The sequence below is a fragment of the Aptenodytes patagonicus genome, chromosome 5 (genome assembly GCF_965638725.1).
Source record: "Aptenodytes patagonicus chromosome 5, bAptPat1.pri.cur, whole genome shotgun sequence".
Taxonomy (NCBI): Eukaryota; Metazoa; Chordata; class Aves; order Sphenisciformes; family Spheniscidae; genus Aptenodytes; species Aptenodytes patagonicus.
In genome coordinates this window covers 13,891,774-13,905,037 of record NC_134953.1, presented here as the reverse complement: position 1 = coordinate 13,905,037, position 13,264 = coordinate 13,891,774, and the positions used below count along the sequence as shown (strand labels likewise).

Sequence of the window (13,264 nt, the reverse complement as noted above, 5' to 3'; positions counted from 1 at the left end):
AAGTGTTCAAATAGTTTTATAAGAGTGTCATCTTTCAATCTCTGGGAAATGGAAAGTAAACTGTAAGAACCCTCCAATGACTCCTGCTAAAATTGTTACTAACAGATTTTGTTTCTTACAGTCAAAAACTGGCAGGAATGCAAATCAAATTGTATCACACATGTCAAACAGCTTCATAATTATGCAATCAACTTGCACTGCAAATTAAAAACAAGACTTGCTACTAGATCTTAAGTCAAAACAAATTTAAAACTCCAATAAGCTCAGCAAAAGCAATCCTCAAGAAATCTACTCATGCCTGTTATGATGGCAGAACCAGCAAACAAAGAGGCTTGAAAGGAAATAGAGAAGTAGCAACCGCATTGCCTCATCTTTTACAAGACAAATTAATGACATTCACAGTGTCTTAGGGAGTTAACTACCATACTTCAATCAATTTTCAACAGGAGTTCTGTTTCCAGCTCTCTCAAGAATAAAACCTTTAACTTAACAACACAACGTTGGATGGACTCTATTTCATTTGAACTGCATGGGAAGACTCTCATTCATGGGAACCGTCACTTTGTCTGCCAATTAAAACAGTAGGCTTCATTGGAGGAAACCTAATAGAGATACTTGTGAATTTCATTTTTAACTTGTAAAATAAAGAGAGAATGTTTTTTCTGGATAAATTAAGAGAAAATAGCAGGCAGACCAAGATACTCCAACCTTAGCTTCACATCCATCCTCCTATGATCCTTTTTGACAGCAATTTAGCATATATATAGAGTCAAACTCTGTGCAGCAACGTGTTCCACGTGATCCAGTCCATCAATCATATGACCATAGTCACAGCTGAATTTAGCCTACTGAGATAAAATACATTATCTCCGCCTTTCCCTAAGAACAAGCAAAAATAGAAGTCCTTTACGTATTTGGGACGTTTGTTACAGTTCACATTAACAAATGAGAGTCACTCCAAATAACATTTTACTGAAAGCATTATCTTGAAATATTAATAATTTTTATCCAATATACTAATGGAAAAAGATTAAGCAAAACTGATACTTTTAATTGATTCTTCAGTTTTAGGGAGAGACAAGCTCAGGATTCTAGCCAGAAGCTATTCTCAAGTGAGCAATCACTCCTCAGCCCATAACTTGGCATCATGTGCCAGTTCTGCAGTCACATTAGCTTAGGAAGTTGACAGTGCTGGTTTCCCAACTTTAGTCCCATGACTGCAGTAAAGCAGAAAAGTTTGCATAAGTGGTGTCTATGTCTGACATTATCATCACTGAGTTTTCTAAAGAAAAGGTGTCTAAAACAATTCTCAAGTATGCAAAGAAATGTTTGAATTTTTTTTGCAATTACAAAATCATGGCCTTCAGACTCTGCCTACATGTAAACAGCATATTCTGGGTTGAATGTGCATTTAATCAGATTGAGCACAAAATCAACCAAAAGCTGTGAGACTATGTTTACCATCCCTGCATCTTGAGCTTCCTTTTTGTAATGCTTGGAAGTTTGGGTTCAGCACCGTGCTAATGAGATCACGTGGCTTTTAGCTGAGTAGGCTATGGCAGTTTCGACTCTCTTTTTAGGCTCTGGACAGAGCACGGCTGAGTCCTTCCCAGAATACAAAGAATATACACAATCCTGCTTTTAAAAAGCTGTACTGTCTGCAGAAGTTCATTCTCACATTACTAACTTGTCCAATCTCATCAACTAGACAGGATCATGAACTACTTTGCTAGAAAATTCTGTAGGAAGAAAATGATGGGAAGAAATGTAGGTAATACTTCAGGAGATTACATGCTTTTGAGTCTAAGAAATCAGTTCTTAAGCACGCTAGTGCAGGCAAAGCCCTTCTAGAGATGCAGTTGTTTGAATAAAACAAAATAATGTCTGTTTTGGTCCTTAAATATCTAATGGCACTTACTGAAAAGGTCTGACAAATACTCAAGATTGGATCATTCTATTAAGATTCTTGCTTTATATTTAGAAAAACAGATCTTTATTTCCTCTTCAAAAAGCCATCATTCAGCAAGAATCACATTCTTGCTAAATTCACTACATTCTCCTGCAGGGGTATCTATACTTAAATGGCAAGTGAACTATGTTTATATTTCATATTTAGGCCCTGATTCTATAAACACTACCATTCATGCTTCACTATGCGTGCCCATAGTCCATGCAAGTCTAGAGTCCCGCTCATTAAACTGGGTGACTATTCACTTGCATCAAGCTTAGTATGTAAGTCCATGCAGCAGTGTACATATATATGTAACAGTCACCTCCTTATATTTTACAAAGGTGTATAAAATCAGCAGAGAGCATGCATCATTCTTCACTATTGTTTCATACCTCACTGCTATTTCTAATCTGTATTGCAAGAGTTCCAAATCCTATAGTCGCTGTCAAACACTAAGAGATTCTAAGAGAATCTCAGATGTAATGCCTCAGCTTGAGGTTGCCAGCTGCCTTTTTTTTTTTATAGTATCAACACATTTTTAAAAAAAAACCAAAACAAACCTAAAACCTTTTCACTTTCAAAATTTTTCACAATTGGTAATGAACCGAGCTGCCCGTTAAATACACTTCCACAATGTTTTTCTAAAGTAAATGATAAACTATGCTAAAGTTATCATACAATATCTGACCTTTCTACATTACTACATCCTGTATACACTTTGCTGAGTTTTTTTAGATGTGACTATTTTCTTCAGCGCTGAGTTTTTTTAGATGTGACTATTTTCTTCAGCACTGTGATAAGTTTAGGTTCTAGCGGCTTAAAGCTAGAAGGTTTCACCTGTCAATTTACATGGTAAATCTCACTCCATTCCCTAATCTAATATCCTTGGTAGGCTTTTAAGAATAAAAGGCATAATACTCTTAAAATTATTTCCCTTTATCTCAAATGCATAGATGGGAATATGAATTTTTGACAAGGTATTTGGCTTATGAGAACTTGTTGATACAAATAACACATAGCCTGCTCCTATCATCATCATGCTGTCTATTTAATAATTCATACTTAAATACAAGACCTTAGTTGCCACAGCTCAGTAGGAATAAAATTAAGGAGATTTACATTTTCCTGCTGAGAAATCTGGAATGCTGTCTAGTGTTTTATCCTTGTGTCTTTTAAACTTGTCAGAAACACTGGTGCCATCATAACCCTCCATCAGTCAGGAACTAAAATATGTATTTCGGGGCTATGTCTTCCACTAAGCAGCAACTTACCAAAATCATGAGAGGAAACCATTGTTACAAAATACATCAAAAAGAGATACCTTCAAACACAGACTGCCAATTCACACTTTTATCCAATATATTTTACATCTATTGTATAAATTTCTTCATTGCATCTGTTGGTCTCCACATTTGTACCAGTGAAGCAATTCCACCCCTTGCTTCTTTTTAAAAAAAAAATCAGTGAAGAGTGTAAAAAATGCAAGAACAGTTGAAAACCCTCAAGGTGAGGTATTGAAACTGCTTCCTAATAATGCTATTTTATATTAGTGTCCCTCATTCAATAAGGACAAACTAATGAATTTTACTACAGAGAGACTCAATAATATTCCTGAAAACTACGATTTTTGGTACAATTAATGTGGTGCTAACAAAACCACATAACAAAGATTGTTATCAAGAAGAGAAATGGAAAGTATACTGTTTTGCTGCAGATAGATTACATAGTCACTTTTTCGATGAAGGAAGAAGTAGCTCCATAGTTTGTCTAGAGTCTAGGACCACCTGTCCAAATCTTTAGAAACATGATTTTTACTTAGTCACAAGGTTAATAATATTAATTTTAGAGCAAATATCCTCACTGTGAACACGACCTCTCAATTATATTATTGTCCAAACCACTGGCACTGATGTAAACAGGAGCCAATTTAAATGGTACTTAGTGCCCAAAGAATAATAAACTTGTAACCACTTACAAGAATACTGTAAGTAATTTATTTAGCATAGACAAAAGATGATGACAACCCCTACTTCTTTGACAAGTGTCTCTTCTTCAGAGCCACAGAATACAGTAACGTTAATCAGAAAAGATGCAAATATTGACAATAAAGAGTGAAAGGTAACTGCTACTCTACCACATAATTTTCTCCCTCTGTTTACAATTTTACCATACAAAGTGCCTGAAAAGCCACTAAGATGATTAGGGATTGGAGCATCTGTCATATGAGAAGAGGCTGAGAGAACTGAGGTTTTTTAGCCTTGCTCAGGGGAGTTCTTATCAATGTGTATAAGTACCTGACGGGGGAAGTAAATAAGACAGAGCAAGAGACTTCTCAATATTGTCCAGTGCCAGGACAAGAGGCAGTGGACACAAATTGAAACATGGGAAATCCCATTTAAACATAAGGAAAAAAAATCCACTGTGAAGGTGGACAAACGCTGGAATTGTTTGCTTGGTGAGGCTGTGGAGTCTCCACCCTTGGCAATTTGTCTAGTTGACCCTGCTTTGAATACAGGGGCTGGACTAGACAAACAGACAATGAGGTAGACTGAAAACTGGCTGAACTGCCAGTCTCAAAAGGTTATGATCAGCAACACAAAGTCCCGCTGGAGGTCAGTCACTACTGGAGTACCCCAAGGGTTGATAGTGGGGCCAATACTGCTTAACATCACCATTAATGAGCTGGTGATGGGACAGAGTGCACACTCAGCAATTTTTCAGGTGATGCAAAACTGAGAGGAGTAGTTAATACACCAGATGGTTGTGCCACCACCCGCAGGGACCACAAAAGGCTTGAGAAATGGGCCTACAGGAGTCTTATGAAGTTCAACAAAGGGAAATGCAAAGTCTTGTACTTGCAAGGAATGGCCCCTGCATGAGTACATGCTGGGGACTGACAGGCTTGAAAGCAGGTTTGCAGAAGAGGACCTGGGTGTCCTGGTGGACATGAAATTAAACATGAGCCAGCAATGCATCCTCACAGTAAAGAAGGCCAACAGCCACCTGGGCTGCATTATGAAGTGTATTACCAGCAGGTCATGAGAGGTGGTGAGACACATCTGGAATGCTATGTCCAGTTGTGGATTCCCCAGTAAGAGAGGCATGGACATATTGGAGTGAGTTTGGTGAAGAGCCACAAAGATGACTGGGGGATTGACATCTATCACATGAGGACAGACTGAGAGAGCTGGGAGTGTTTAGCCTGCAGGAAAGAAGGCTTAGGGGAGATCTTATCATTATCTATAAATTCTTGATGGAGGACGGAGGGAGAAGTAAAGAACACTGAGCAAGAGTATTCTTAGTGGTGCCCAGTGAAAGGACAAGAGGCAATGGACACATATTGAAACACAGGAAATTCCATTTAAACATCAGAAAAATTTTTTTTTTACTGTGAGGTTGGTTGAACACTGGAATTGTTTGCCCAGAAAGGTTGTGGAGTCTCCATCCTCAGAGATTTTCAAAACCCAACCGGATAAGGTCCTAAGCAACCTGCTCTAGTTGACCCTGCTTTAAGCAGGGGCAGTGGAATAGATGACCTCTAGAGATCCTTTCCAACCTCAATGATTCTGTGATTCTGTGAAATACTAACCAGAATTACTCAAAAGGTTTGGAATATGCTCACTACATGCAGTTCTAGGCAACCTGTGAACAGAAAGTGTTAGTCATTCCAGTTGAGTCTGAACTGTATCAGAGGTGTATGCCATGGTGAATGCTGGGGTCTTGTCTCACAGCCATGACATTGGTCCCTCGTGAGTGTGCAGCATGGATACTAGGGATACACCCAAGCATGCACTGGCTCTGTCACCTCCTTGTCTTCATTTCCTATGGGATCCACTGCGGTGAGCACCATAATGTAAACTAAACAAAAGCTACTGGGTTTTCCTAAAAATCATTACATATCAGTATCATTATATTACACAGCAGCTCTGTGTCCATTCTCATTTGCTCCACGACATGTCTAAAAACTTCAAGTTATGAAGAAGCTACTGTACATGCTAAATAATTTAAGGACAGATTTACCATTATAGCAAGCTTCCTGGAATAGTGCATAACAGCAAAATACACAGCCCTGTTAAACTGGGTTAATAGCTGCTTCCCATGTCCCAACTTCCCTCTTCTTTCCCTTCATTTAAGTTTTTCCCTTTCTCTCGTCCCTTCTGCATTCCTCTGCTTCTATGGGTTGCTACGTTTCTTAGAGGCACCAAATTTTAACTCAAAATCTGATGAACAAATTTACCTGTTAGCTTCCAGAAAAATAATTGTGTTTTCAAAATATTATAGCTTTGGGGTAGAGGTGTTACTCCATGTTACTTATGTAACAGGAGTCTAAATCCTTCTTGAAGAGGAAAACTCAACAATCTCAAACTGTAGAATATGCCCTTCCATAGTATAGAAATCTATTCAATCAACTAAGTTTTATATTCAGTGCACTACTTGGCTTTTGAACACCTATCGCCCAATTGTCATAGAGGAGAACGTAATTTCAGAAGTGGGTAATTCATGCAGGAAATGGGCTCTCTGTTAGAGGTGGTTCAGGACGAGAATGAGGGTAACTACATTTAGGGTCTGGGCTATGTATTACCACTATCCAGCCCTAGGGAAACCTGTGCAAATCTGTATTGACTCAAGCTTTAATTATGTTTATTTCTTGCTTTTCTTCAAGCACCAAGGAAATCATACTTCTTGGGAATTCTGGGGCAACTGTCAACTAGTATTCCCCAGCAAAACAGCTTTGTTGAGCAAAGCAGCCACAGAGGCATGCCTTCTGGTCTTCTGTGGGTAAAGGAAGAATCTGTGTATTATGGGGCAGGGAGGGCCAAGGGAAGATAGAGGATGGAAAAAGCTTGCTTCTACAGGAGAATAAATCAGACGAAAATCTAAAGGTTGACTGCAGAATTTAGTAAAGGAGTAAAACAAAAGCTGATCAAAATAAAACAAAATTTTTGAAAGGGAAAAGCAGATCTACTCTTTAATCTAGCTAACTGCAGTAATTATGGAAGTGAACATATAGAACGTACATCAGCATAACCTAGCCACACAAGGGTCCAGGGCAAGCTGGGTCCCATTTACTGAAACACCTGACACTATTTTTACTGCTATTTAACAAAGCTGGCTAGATTACACTCAGTGGAAACATACCCTTTGAGAGTCCATCTGGTCTAAAGAATCTCCAGTCTAAACTGTGTAAAGAAAAGAATGCATTACTGAGCCTGTTTTACACAAAGAGTAAAATATTTCTAGCTGGTTTCCTAATAAATTTCTGATGTCAGCCACACAGAGAGACATGACTGCCTGGGAATTAAACTTCCAACTCTCAAATTCCAAGACAATGTGTTGATCACCACATTATTCTTTATCTGAATGTTCATTTGACATGCATTTAAGCCAGACACCTAACCTCTGAGGTGAGAGATTTTATTTTGAAAAAAATAGCCATGTTGAACCCTTAACCTACATATTGCCTCATATTGCTATTGATACTAGCTCCTGAAAACAATCAAGATATGTGCAGTTAGTTTTAGAACAGGATTGGTAAGGAATTAAAAGGTAAGTCTCAAATTTTCAGCATATGGAGGCAAGTATAACATTTTGCAAGCTAAAACATTTGAAGATAAAAAGCTGGATTCTTCAGACTTTCACACCTTATATAGTATGTGTCTGTGTATTTATAGATATATAATTTTACACACTTGCAAAATGGGAGTGAAACAGAACATTGCGTTTTAATTGCATTTTTGCATCCAGTTTTAAGCAAGAGTAAATGACCACTTAAGATGACAAAGAATCAGACCCATCGACTCATCTTTCTTTTTCATATTAACAAATATCTCATGAATGTGAATATCACTGTTTACAGAGCCTAATCCCACACAATACCTCCATGACTTCCTGAAACAAGTTATTTTTATGTCTCTATGTTGTAATTAAATGTACTTTTACCTCTGCTGTGATGAAGATGTTGTTGGTTAATACACATCTAGTACTGATAGAGTGTTTTACAGCTACACATTCATTATTAAAAAGGAAATAAAAATGCACAGTTATGCTAATTTCCAAGGCAACAGTTAATATAACAATCGCTGAAACAGAAATACTGTCTCACTTTATATTTGTAATTAACTGAAAGTATTTTTGGTTGCAAATAAAAGAATGTCATTACAGATTCAAGCGCACACACATATTATACTCTGCAGCGAGGTTTAAAGATAACATCTCCTTCACTGCACTCCTTGCAGCACGGTTAGAAGTGTACTTGTAAACTACTCTTATTCCACACATGCATAAATACCACAATCTCCCAATAACTGGGAGGGAAGATGTCAAATAAAGGATACCACCGGTGTCCACAGTGCATTGATAACTCTGGGAGAACAAAGTTCTCCTTCTAACTCCTGTAAGCATTCCTATATGAGAAAATTCCAGCACTACAGTATCTAATAAAAAAATGTGCTGGAAGCATGTGGACACTATTAAGAACTGGAGCAGTCCTCTGGTCTACTGCTCTGTTACACCTCTTAGCCTTGAAGCCACAAAGACTGCATTATAATCCCATAGATGTTTTGTTATCTTTGGTTAGGTTGTGATGACCACTGCACAGGCAGAAACTGGTCATATGAAAATGCCAAATTTCCATTCTTTTTTCTAGTCTCTTCCTCACACCTCCCAAACCCAGGATGGTTAGATACTATAAGTACCTTCTACGCTCTCTAAAGTACTTCCATACTTTATAAGCATTCGAGTGAGCTCTTTACTTCACAGTGGAGTCAGTGACTCATTTCACTAATGACATGTGAGCAGAGATGAGGAAAGAATAACGTTTTCACACAATATTCAAACATTGTTATGGAAAGAAAACCGCTCACATGAGGAATGCTAGACTGCTTACATCCCTACAGACTCTATGTCAACAAAAATAACAGCAACCTTTCTGCTTTATTCCCAAAACAGCATTGCTAGTAAACCTGCAAAACTCTCAGTAGATTCCAGCAAAAATTTCAGTTTCACTAGAGACTAATGCCAAATATGATCTTTCAGATCTCATTTCTCTATAAAAGGAATGCATTATGTTAGACAGGAGTAGGTGGAAACATAAGACATTTAGGCAAAACATCCAAAAGACTCCTGCACAAGAAAATAAACACTCTAGTTTGAGAAAGTTGAGCATTATGCAAGACACATAACTATATAAGTAGTCCGTTTTCGGCAGTAAAAGGAACAACACAGAACACTTACTGACCTAAGTACAAATTTGTGTCCAAGACAAACCTAAATTCTTATTTTTCAACTCATTCAAATCTTCAACAACTTCAGTGGGACACTGCTTAAATACTACCTTGAATATCATAGAATAGTTTGGGTTGGAAGGAACCTCTAAAGGTCATCTAGTCCAACCCCCCTGCCGTGGGCAGGGACATCTTCAACCAGATCAGGTTGCTCAGAGCCCTGTCCAGCCTGACCTTGAATGTTTCCAGGGATGGGGCATCCACCACCTCTCTGGGCAACCTGTGCCAGTGTTTCACCACCCACAGCGTAAAAAATTTCTTCCTTATATCTAGTCTAAATCTACCCTCTTTTAGTTTAAAGCCATTCCCCCTTGTCCTGTCGCAACAGGCCCTGCTAAAACGTTTGCTGCCATCTTTTTTATAAGCCCCCTTTAAGTACTGATAGGCTGCAAGAAGGTCTCCCCGAAGCCCCGACTCTCTCAGTCTTTCTTCATAGGAGAGGTGTACAATCCCCCTGATCATTTTTGTGACCCTCCTCTGGACCTGCTCCAACAGGTCCATGTCTTTCTTATGCTGAGGGCTCCAGAGCTGGACGCAGTACTCCAGGTGGGGTCTCACCAGAGCAGAGCAAAGGGGCAGAATCACCTCCCTCGACCTGCTGGCCACGCTTCTTTGGATGCAGCCCAGGATACGATTGGCCTTCTGGGCTGTGAGCGCACATTGCTGGCTCATGTCCAGCTTTTCATCCACCAGTACCCCCGAGTCCTTCTCGGCAGGGCTGCTCTCAATCCCTTCATCCCCCAGCCTCTACTGATACCGGGGGTTGCCCTGACCCAGGTGCAGGACCTTGCACTTGGCCTTCTTAAACCCCATGAGGTTCACACAGGCCCACTTCTCCAGCTTGTCCAGGTCCCTCTGGATGGCATCCCATCCCTCTGGCGTGTCGACTGCACCACTCGGCTTGGTGTCATCTGCAAACTTGCTGAGGGTGCACTCGATCCCACTGTCTATGTCATTGATGAAGATATTAAACAGTACCGGTCCCAATATGAACCTCTGCGGGACGCCACTCATCACCAATCTCCATCTGGACATTGAGCCGTTGAGCACTACCCTCTGGATGCGACCATCTAACCAATTCTTCACCCTCCAGACAGTCCACCCATCAAATCCATACCTCTCCAGTTTAGAGAGAAGGATGTTGTGGGGGACCGTGTCAAAGGCCTTACAGAGGTCCAGATAGACGACATCTGTAGCCCTTCCCATATCCACTGATGTAGTCACTCCGTCATAGAAGGCCACGAGGTTAGTCAGGCAGGACTTGCCCTTGGCGAAGCCATGCTGGCTGTCTCGAATCACCTCCCTGTCCTCCATGTGCCTTAGCATAGCTTCCAGGAGGATCTGTTCCATGATCTTCCCAGGCACAGAGGTGAGACTGACTGGCCTGTAGTTCCCCGGGTCTTCCTGTTTTCCCTTTTTAAAAATAGGGGTTATGTTTCCCCTTTTCCAGTCAGTGGGAACTTCACTGGACTGCCACGACTTCTCAAATACGATGGATAGTGGCTTAGCAACTTCATCCGCCAGTTCCTTCAGGACCCGCGGATGGATCTCATCGGGTCCCATGGACTTGTGCACCTTCAGGTGCCTTAGATGGCCTCAAACCTGATCTTCTCCCACAGTGGGTGGCTCCTCATTCTACCAGTCTCTCCAATTTCTCTGTATTCCTCCCAGGCTACCTGTCCTTGCTTCTACCCTCTGTAGGCTTCCTTTTTGTGTTGGAGTTTGTCCAGGAGCTCCTTGTTCATCCATGGAGGCCTCCTGGCGTTTTTGCCTGACTTCCTCTTTGTTGGGACGCATCGCTCCTGAGCTTGAAGGAGGTGATCCTTGAATATTACCCAGCTTTCCTGGGCCCCTCTTCCCTCCAGGGCTTTGTCCCATGGCACTCTACCAAGCAGATCCCTGAAGAGGCCAAAGTCTGCTCTTTCTCCAGGAACCTCCCGGATTGCTTATGCCCTGCCATGTTGTCCCTCCAACAGATATCGGGGTGGTTGAAGTCCCCCATGAGGACCAGGGCTTGTGAGCGTGAGGCTGCTCCTATCTGTCTACAGAGGGCCTCATCTGCTCCATCTTCCTGGTCAGGTGGCCTGTAGCAGACCCCGACCGTAAAGGGAAGGCAGGGACGGGTGACATTAATTCTGACCTATAAGCTCTCGGTCGGCTCCTCATCCATCCCCAGGCAGAGCTCCATGCACTCCAGCTGGTCATTGACATAGAGGGTGACACCCCCTCCTCGTCTCCCCTGCCTGTCCTTCCTAAAGAGCCTGTATCCCTCCATCCCACCACGTCTCTGTGATGCCAATAAGGTCGTAGCCCTGCAGGTGTGTGCACGTCTCTAACTCCTCTTGTTTATTCCCCATGCCACGTGCGTTTGCATAGAGGCATTTAAGTTGGGCCCCCGATGAAGCTGTCTTACTGGCTGGAGTTCCTTTGTGCTGCTCTTCAGGCACTCTCTTTCTGACCTGTGTTCCTTCTCCAGGCTCTGGGCATCTATTGCTGGCCCTGGCATCAAACTGGTAGGAGTGGGATGGATTGAGGTTCCCCTCCCCTGGCATCTCTAGTTTAAAGCCCTCTTCACCAGCTTGGCAAGCCTATGACCGAAGATGCTCTTCCCCTTCTCTGACAGATGGACCCCGTCAGCCCCCAGTAGACCAGGTTTCTCAAAGCGAGTCCCATGGTCTAAGTAGCAGAGGAGGAGGCGACACGTGCTGAGGAGGCCCCAATGTATAATAAACTACCAGAAAATGAAAAGCAATATGCCCTGTTCACTGATGGATCCTGTCGTATTGTGGGAAAGCATCGGAGGTGGAAAGCTGCTGTATGGAGTCCTACGCGACAAGTTGTAGAAACTGCTGAAGGAGAAGGTGAATCAAGCTGATTTGCAGAAGTAAAGGCCATCCAGCTGGCTTTAGACATTGCTGACTGAGAAAAGTGGCCAGTGCTCTATCTCTAGACTGACTCATGGATGGTGGCAAATGCCCTGTGGGGGCGGTTACAGCAATGGAAGCGGAGCAATTGGCAGTGCAGAGGCAAACCCATCTGAGCTGCCACATTGTGGCAAGATATTGCTGCCCGGGTGGAGAACCTGGTTGTAAAAGTCCGTCACGTAGATGCTCACGTACCCAAGAGTCGGGCCACTGAAGAACATCAAAACAACCAGCGGGTGGATCAGGCTGCTAAGATTGAAGTGGCTCAGGTGGATCTGGACTGGCAACATAAGGGTGAATTATTTCTAGCTCGGTGGGCCCATGACACCTCAGGTCACCAAGGAAGAGATGCAACATACAGATGGGCTCGTGATCAAGGGGTGGACTTGACCATGGACACTATTGCACAGGTTATCCATGAATGTGAAACATGCGCTGCAATCAAGCAAGCCAAGCGGTTAAAGCCTCTGTGGTATGGAGGACGATGGCTGAAATACAAATACGGTGAGGCCTGGCAGATTGATTATATCACACTCCCACAAACTCGCCAAGGCAAGCGCCACGTGCTTACAATGGTGGAGGCAACCACTGGATGGCTGGAAACATATCCCGTGCCCTATGCCACTGCCCGGAACACTATCCTGGGCCTTGAAAAGCAAGTCCTATGGCGACATGGCACCCCAGAAAGAATTGAGTCTGATAACACATTAATGTTCTAGCTATTGCTGAACAGTGTTTGCACAGCATCAAGGCCTTCTATCTTTCTCACTACACACTGAAATGAAGATTGGGGGGTGCACAATAGGTTGGGAGAGGACACAACCAGGCAGATGACCTGAACTAACCAAAGAGATATTCCACACCTTATAACGTCATGCTTGGTGATTAAAAAGGGAAGAGAGGGGGGTTTAGGGAGGTTAGCTCTCTTTTTCTTGGGAACTGGCTGGGCATCAGTCTGCCTGTGGGAGGTGGAGAGTGGTTGCCTTTGCCTCACTTGTTTTGTTTTCTTTCCTTTCTCTCATCTTCCACTTATCCTTCACTTATTAAACAATTATTTTTTTTTTTTATCTCAACCCCCAAGTTTTCTTGCTTTTACTCTTCCCCCG

General features: G+C 42.0%; 1 protein-coding gene across 2 annotated transcripts in view; it reads right to left on the bottom strand.

Moving 5' to 3' along the window:
* The window catches only part of PCGF5 (polycomb group ring finger 5), a 78,531-nt gene that overhangs the window by 46,577 nt on the left and 18,690 nt on the right, over positions 1-13,264 (bottom strand). The window lies entirely within an intron of this gene.